This window comes from Hibiscus syriacus, unplaced genomic scaffold, assembly GCF_006381635.1.
Source record: "Hibiscus syriacus cultivar Baekdansim isolate YM2019G1 unplaced genomic scaffold, ASM638163v2 tig00110890_pilon, whole genome shotgun sequence".
Taxonomy (NCBI): domain Eukaryota; kingdom Viridiplantae; phylum Streptophyta; class Magnoliopsida; order Malvales; family Malvaceae; genus Hibiscus; species Hibiscus syriacus.
Genome location: NW_024062900.1, coordinates 15,450,554 through 15,458,587, shown reverse-complemented (window position 1 = coordinate 15,458,587; position 8,034 = coordinate 15,450,554).

Below are 8,034 nucleotides of genomic sequence, written 5' to 3'. Positions count from 1 at the left end.
TCTGTAACCCCTAGACCCGGCCTATGCGTTTCGACTAAATCTAGCAGATTTCATTAAAAATTCTTAAAAACATTTCCCAAAAACGTTATTCGATAATATAAATCATATTACAAATGATCTTTATAAAAGTATAATAAATAACGATAAAACCAACTCTGGAATATAAAACTAAAAGCGACCAGGTAAAATAAAATATGAAATAAATCCAGAGCATCGAAAATCAAATATCAGTAAATATCAATAAACGATAAATACTTCAAAAATAAGGCACATGTCATCATAATTAAAAGCAGTTCGGAAGACAGAACATTACAACAAAATGATTTGAACTAAATGTACCAATCCTCCAAGTGCCTGATATAGAGTGTCAATCCGAGAGTATCTGAAAGGGGTAAAACAATTTGAAAAGTTAGCTAGAGACTCAGTGTGTCCCAACAGTGCAAAAATAAAAACATACAATTATGATTTTTAAAACCAGTACAAATCACAGCCATTAAAACATCATAGGAGTTTTTAATTTAAAAACTCCGAATCGTCCTCCAACCGAACGCAATGTGCAGTTCCCCAGAACTGCACAACCTAAGGGAGTACCTTGGGGCTTGCAAGCCTACCCAAGACAATTCTCGGGGCCACAAAGGCTTACCCAAGAAAATCTCAGGGCCGTAGAGCCTACCCAAGGGTCGTCTTAGGTCCATAAGGAATTACCAGTCGGTGCTGAACCTATTCGAGGAATTACCAACAACGACTGAACCTGCCAGAGTCTTCATACCAGGACCCAGAGTACTCCGAAGAAAACATTTTTCAGACGGTAACTAGTAGTAACAGTAATTCAGAGTTCAGACAAATCATTAGTTCAGTATACCAGTATCCAGAAATCATAATTCGGGCAATCATGCTTTACATTTCAGTAAATCGGGAATCAGGTAAATCATACAGTAGTCAAATCAGATCAAACATTATATTTCAAATCAGAGAAAACAATCATGTGCACATGATATTTCAAACAAATATTTAAAACATTTATACTGCACACAAGGAACACACATTGATAATAGGGTCAATCCGGAAGATCTATCGAGCACCAACTTCACTAGACTGTTCGACTGAACGGAACCTAAGCCATCTCAGAACAGGGTCATATTAAGAATAATATTCTAAATAGAATAACTAACATGGTTACAGAACTATACGAGTATTCACGGCCTCTCGTGGACGAGCGGATCGGGAGAAACCGGGTCGAGCAGTGAAACAGTCAAGAGATCCCGAGTACCTTTTAACATATCATAACAATAATTAGTCATTGACCATTCAGTTCAATTAATTGAATTAAAACGCTTAGATAAATATGCATTTTTTGGGTTTACGGTCAATTCAGAGGCTTTCGGGTTTGAATTTAGCAAAACGGACTTCGGAATCGGACTCAAGACGTCAAAAAACATAAAATATAACTTTTCAAAAATTTTGGCTTTTTGGTCACAGTCAACGGTCAAAGGTCAGTCAACGGTAAACGGTCAACAGTCAACGGGTTGGACCGGGTCGGGTCAGTCAACGGTTTGAAAACTGTCCACCACGCGGTGCATGAGGTAGCCTGGGAGTCCCGAAAAATTCTACAAAAACTTCTAAAATTATTTTAAGGGATTTTGAGACATTTACCAAGCTAGGTTCACAATTTTGAACGGTAGAGAACTAGGTTTTAAAACGTCGAAAACTTTAACTTCCTCACCTCCCTCACGAGCTGCCGACGACGGAGACAAGAAGGACACCAGTGGACTCAGAATGACACAAGGAACACGATAGTGCGGGAGATGTCTAAAACGGAGCAACGATCGACGATGAATCGATGATTTTCACGACGATGAGGTTAAAAAAAGGTCGAAACTTTGAATCGAAATTCAAGGCGTTAGACGATGTTTCACGAAGAGAGATTTATGGGGTTTTGTTCACCGCTCAACGATGAACCAAACAGGAGTGGTGGTGTGAGCTAGATCGACCGAACAACGACTAATTTGGCCGTGGAAGAAGGGTTGATGGAGGAGGAAATGTTTGGTTTTGTTTTTGGTTTGTAACCAGAAACCAAACATTTACGTATTTATTGTTTTGTTTACTGACACAAAATGGGCAAATTTAGGGCTAGGTCCCTAAATTTTCTTCAACTTCTAAAACGACCTACAAGTTCTGAAAACTTTTAATTTGGCCCTCAATTTCACCAAATTGATTATATTATACTTTTTCTAGGTTGTTACAATTCTTCCCCTTTAAGAGAAATTTCGACCTCGAAATTCATCAGAGTCGAATAGAAAATTGAGATTAGGTCTATGATAGATCATTTAGTGGATAAGGCTAATTATTCTATTAACAATAATAGAAGATCTTAATAGACTCGTAGCGGAAATATGGTCTTGATGCCTTAATCAAAATTCTTAGGGTCATATGATACGAAACTCGAGTATAGAAAGGGTGTTGTTAGAAATGCTTGACATGAAATAGAAATAATAATAATTATACCTGCAGAAGTCACTAGTTCAACTCGATCAGAATGTCGGGCAGCGTAAACAAGAGCAGACTGTCGAGACTCAGAAGCAGTTGGTCCTCTATTCTGCGACCGGTCTCTACTGTCGACCCTAAAAATAGATCTGGAAGTCCTACCCTGACTATGACTCATATCTGGAGTCTGAACAGAGGCATGAGAACACATAGGAGTCTGAGAAGGTGTTTGATCGGCATGAGTTGGATATGGACAATTCCTCAGGAAGTGCTTACTGGATCCACAACGAAAAAGGTACCCATATTCTTACGACTCTTTCCCCTGTGTCGATTTCCACATAACTCACAACTCAATTTCGGAGTGGAATATGCAGAATCCTCTCGACTAGCTACAGTAGGTGGAGGAGATGTAGGCCTCGAATCAGAATGATTCATCTGATTAGAAACAATACGAGATCTTTTATCAGGGCGTGCAAAAGGTGCAGACTGACCAGAAAGTTTCCTAGATCGATCTCGATCTACTCTATCACTATCAGGTGCAGAAGCCTCGACTTCATCCGCGTCGTTTGCTCTCAAACTACAATATCAAATACCTCACCCTGATGAGTAACTACCTGATGACGCAACTCAATTCGAAGTCCCTGAGCAAACTTGCAGCATCTATCTCTCTCGGTAGGTACCAAACTGAATTCATACTTCAACAATTTCAAGAACTCAATCTCGTACTCATAAACGGTCATATCTCCCTGAACCAGGTCCTAAAACTACTGTCGTCTCTGAGCTAAATAATGTTCTCCCAAAAAACGGCTCCTAAAGCGTTATCTAAAAAAACCACAGGTTAAACGATCGGTCGGAACACTACTAACCACTGACTCCCACCAGGTGTGAGCATTCCCGTCCAACATAAAAATTTATCCTAAATAACGTCGATGTGGATCTAAACATAACTAATCCATGCGTCGCTTAGTATCACTGAGCCAATCCTCAGCCTCACCCACGACTAGATCGACGTCCACTTCTAGCACTCATCTTGGTGGATCTCGAGTTTACTACAATAGATAAAACCTAGGGTTAGATTGGCACTTGGAGTCTCAAACACATTTAAAATCGTAAAAACTTTATTACATGGCGTTAGTGACTTATTTTTGTAAAGCATTTCAAAATCGTATTTCCAGTTAGGACTCATTCACAGTCCGAGGTTTACTCTGATACCAATTAAATGTAACCCCCTAGACCCGGCCTATGCGTTTTGACTAAGTCTAGCATATTACATTAAAGATTCTTAAAAATATTTCCCAAAAATGTTATTCGTTAATATAAATCATATTACAAATGATCTTTATAAAAGTATAATAAATAACGATAAAACCCAACTCTTGAATATAAAACTAAAAGCGACCATAAAATATGAAATAAATCCAGAGCATTGAAAATCAAATATCAGTAAACATCAATAAACGATAAATACTTCAAAAATAAGGCACATGTCATCATAATTAAAAGCAGTTCAGAAGACAGAACATTACAACAAAATGATTTGAACTAAATGTTCCAATCCTCCAAGTGCCTGATACGAAGTGTCAATCCGAGAGTATTTGAAAGGGGTAAAACAGTTTGAAAAGTGAGCTAGAGGCTCAGTGTGTACCAACAATGCAAAAATAAAAACATACAGTTATGATTTTTAAAACCAGTACAGATCACAAACATTAAAACAACATAGGAGTTTTTAATTTAAAAACTCTGAATCGTCCTCCAACCGAACACCATGTGTAGTTCCCCAGAACTGCACAACCTAAGGGAGTACATTGGGGCATGCGAACCTACCCAAGACAATTCTCGGGGCCACAAAGGCTTACCTAAGAAAATCTCAGGGCCGCAGAGTCTACCCAAGGGTCGCCTTAGGTCCATAAGGAATTACCACTCGGTGTTGAACCTATCCGAGGAATTACCAACAACGATTGAACCTGCCAGAGTCTTCATACCAAGACCCAGAGCACCCTGAAGAAAACATTTTTCAGACGATAACCAGTAGTAACAGTAATTCAGAGTTTAGATAGATTATCAGTTCAGTAAACCAGTATCCAGAAAACATAAGTCGGGTAATCATGCTTTACATTTCAGTAAATTAAGAATCAGGTAAATCATACAGTAGTCAAATCAAATCAAACATTATATTTCAAATTAGAGAAAACAATCATGTGCACATGATATTTCAAACATATATTTAAAACATTTATACTGCACACAAGGAACACACCTCGATAATAGGGTCGGTCCAGAAGATCTACCGAACACCAACTTCACTAGGCTCTTCGACTGAACGGGAACCTAAGCCATATCAGAACAAGGTCATATTCAGAATAATATTCTAAACAGAATAACTAACAGGGTTACAGAACTATACGAGTATTCACGGCCTCTCGTGGACGAGCGAATCGGGAGGAACCGAGTCGAGCAGTGAAATAATTAAGAGATCCCCGAGTACCTTTTAACATATCATAACAATAATTAGTCATTGACCATTTAATTCAATTAACTGAATTAGAACACTTAGATAAATATGCATTTTTTTTGGGTTTACGGGTCAATTCGGAGGCTTTCAGGTTTGAATTTGGCAAAATGAACTTCAGAATCGGACTCAGGATGTCAAAAAATATAAAATATGACTTTTCAAAAATTTTGACTTTTTGGTCAAAGTCAACGGTCAACGGGTCGGGCCAAGCAGTCGGGTCAGACCGGGTCGGGTCGGGTCAGACCGGGTCGGGTCACGTCGGACCGGGTGGGTCAAACCGGGTCGGGTCGGTCAACGGTTGGAAAACTGTCCACCACGCGTAGACATTCCCCACGCTCAGGCACGACACGTGGGGGCGCGTGCGGTGGCCTGGGAGTCCCGAAAAATTCTACAGAAATTGCTAAAATTATTTTAAGAGATTTTGAGACACTTACCAAGCTCGGTTCACAATTTTGAACGACGGAGAGCTCGGTTTTAAAACGTCGGAAACTTTAACTTCTCACATCCCTCACGCGCCGATAACGACGGAGATAAGAAGGACACCGGTGGACTCGTAACGACACAAGGAACACGATGATACGAGAGATGTCGAAAACAGAGCAACGATTGACGATGAATCGATGATTTTCACGGCGGTGGTGTTAAAAAAGTCGAAACTTTGAATCGAAATTCATGGCGTTAGACGATGTTTCACGATGAGAGGTTTACGGGGTTTTGTTCACCGGTCGACGACGAACCAAACGGGAGTGGTGGTGTGAGCTGGATCGACCGGACGGCGACTAATTTGGTCTTGGAAGAAGGGTTGATGGAGGAGGAAATGTTTGGTTTTGTTTATGGTTTGTAACAATAAACCAAACATTTACATATTTATTTTTTTTGTCTGTCGACACAAATTGGGCAAATTTAGGGCTAGGTCCCTGAATTTTCTTCTACTTCTAAAACAACCTACAAGTTCTGAAAACTTTTAATTTGGCCCTCAATTTCACCAAATTGATTATATTATATTTTTTTCGGGTTGTTACAACGTCAATCACGATGCCTTTGATAAGTCGAGCAAGTTCTTCAGCGTACTCGTGAACCTGTCATGATTTGCAATTCATGTTTCTTCCAATGCAGATGCATATTGAGAACAACACCTCTGAATACTCCTCGTCTTCCCACTTCAACATAGTTCTTTTTCTTCTCACCAGTACGCTTTAGGTAGTGTTTCTCTTCCTCGGTTAAAATTTCAGGATTATATGCTTCTACTGGGACCTTGAAAACCTTAAATTTTCAATCAACCATGCTTAGAGCCGTGTACATGGGCTAAGGCCTGCGGGCTACCCGTATAACTCGCGGCCCGTGCGGGTTTCAGGCCTCAAAAAATAAAGCTCGTTTAAATTACGGGCTTATTAGCCCGGACTGTTAAACCCGTGAGTTTAATAGGTATACCCGCGGGCTTCGCGGGTAGCCCACTTAATTTAATTATTTTTTTCAATTTATTTTATGTTTTACGGAAGGCAATTCACGTTTTATGTGCATTTTAGCCATAACCCAATTAAAGTTTTATGTGCACTGAAGTCTGAAGCCCAATTCACGTTATTGGTTTTATGGTTGTATCCTTGAGAATGAATAAGGAGCCCACTCGTCATGTGAATATGTTACTCGTGTGGCCATGTGCAACGAATAAAAGTGAATATATTACTACGTTTGCTGCTGAAAATACAACCATTTAATGTGGATCGTGTTTGTTGTTGAAAATACAACCATTTAATGTGGATCGTGTTATATAACTTATATTGAGACTTCTCTGTTTTTTACTATTACCTTTCTTTTCAAGTTGCAGGATCATTTTTTAAAGGTGTAGCAAGTTACAATATTTTTTATTGCGTTTAAAGCATTTAAATTTGTTGTTATTTAACGGGTCACCGGTAAGCCCGTTAGCCTGCGGGTTAAATGGTACGAGCCGCGGGCCTTAGAATTCAAGACCATTTATGATTGCGGACTTTTTAAACCGCTCCGTTTAAGCCCACACTGTCAAAACCCACGGGCTAAACGGGCGGGTAGCCCGTATACCCAGCTCTAACCATGCTTCTTTTCTTTTGGCCTGACATATGTACAATAACAATCGAAGTAAAATCTTTTAGGAATAAACTCAGAAGATTAAGCTCATAAGAACTTGAAAAGACCGAAAGAGGAAGAAAAAAGTCTCAACATGCTATACATCACACTCACAATATCCCCTTTTACCGGTGACTATTAAGAAAACTCGAATCCTCGAAAAGCTAACCAAAATGTACACTGTAGTTTAACGATAAGCTATCTATCCTTTTTGAGTTTATATCTAATCCTAACTTCTGGATTTGGCGAATTCATCTTCTTTTTGGCCTTTAGACGATAGAAACGAAGTTCATTCAGTTTTTCCCTTTTAGACATTTTCTTCTTTCTGTTTGTATAAACAGATCTACTCGGTGGCTTATTAAAAGAAAACCCGATAACATCCTCATCTGTCTGTAGCTCAATCGATGCATTATTCGAATATCTTGCATGCAACCATTTGCCAAGAATGTTGTGATGCTGAAATGCATTTGACTTCAGCAGCAACGAATAATCAAAGGAGCGGCTGCATGTGGTGGATGTAATGAAGCCCTCACAACACTGTAGCTTCTCCGGCTTGCAAATGTGATGCAATTAAGGCCTTGTCTAGAAAAAAAATGACTCATTTTTATAAAACAACGTAATCTGACTAAAGACTCCCTGCAATTAAAGGAAAAAGTAAAAAACTTCGACAGATTAGCTTCACAATTTCTATTTGAAAAAAAAAATCCTAAAATAAACATTTGTTTCACTTTGCAGACACAAAATACAATTTCATCATAATTGATCTTTAAAACCCATAATCTATATCTCTTGAATGTTAGTAAAGGACGTAAAATTAAATTACATTTTCAAAATCCTTTATTCTGTCTCTTAATTGCAGAAAAGCAAAAGAACATCTCATGTAAACTTAGCATTCAAATTCTCTAACACTAAAAATAAATTTTCACAAAATCATCCGG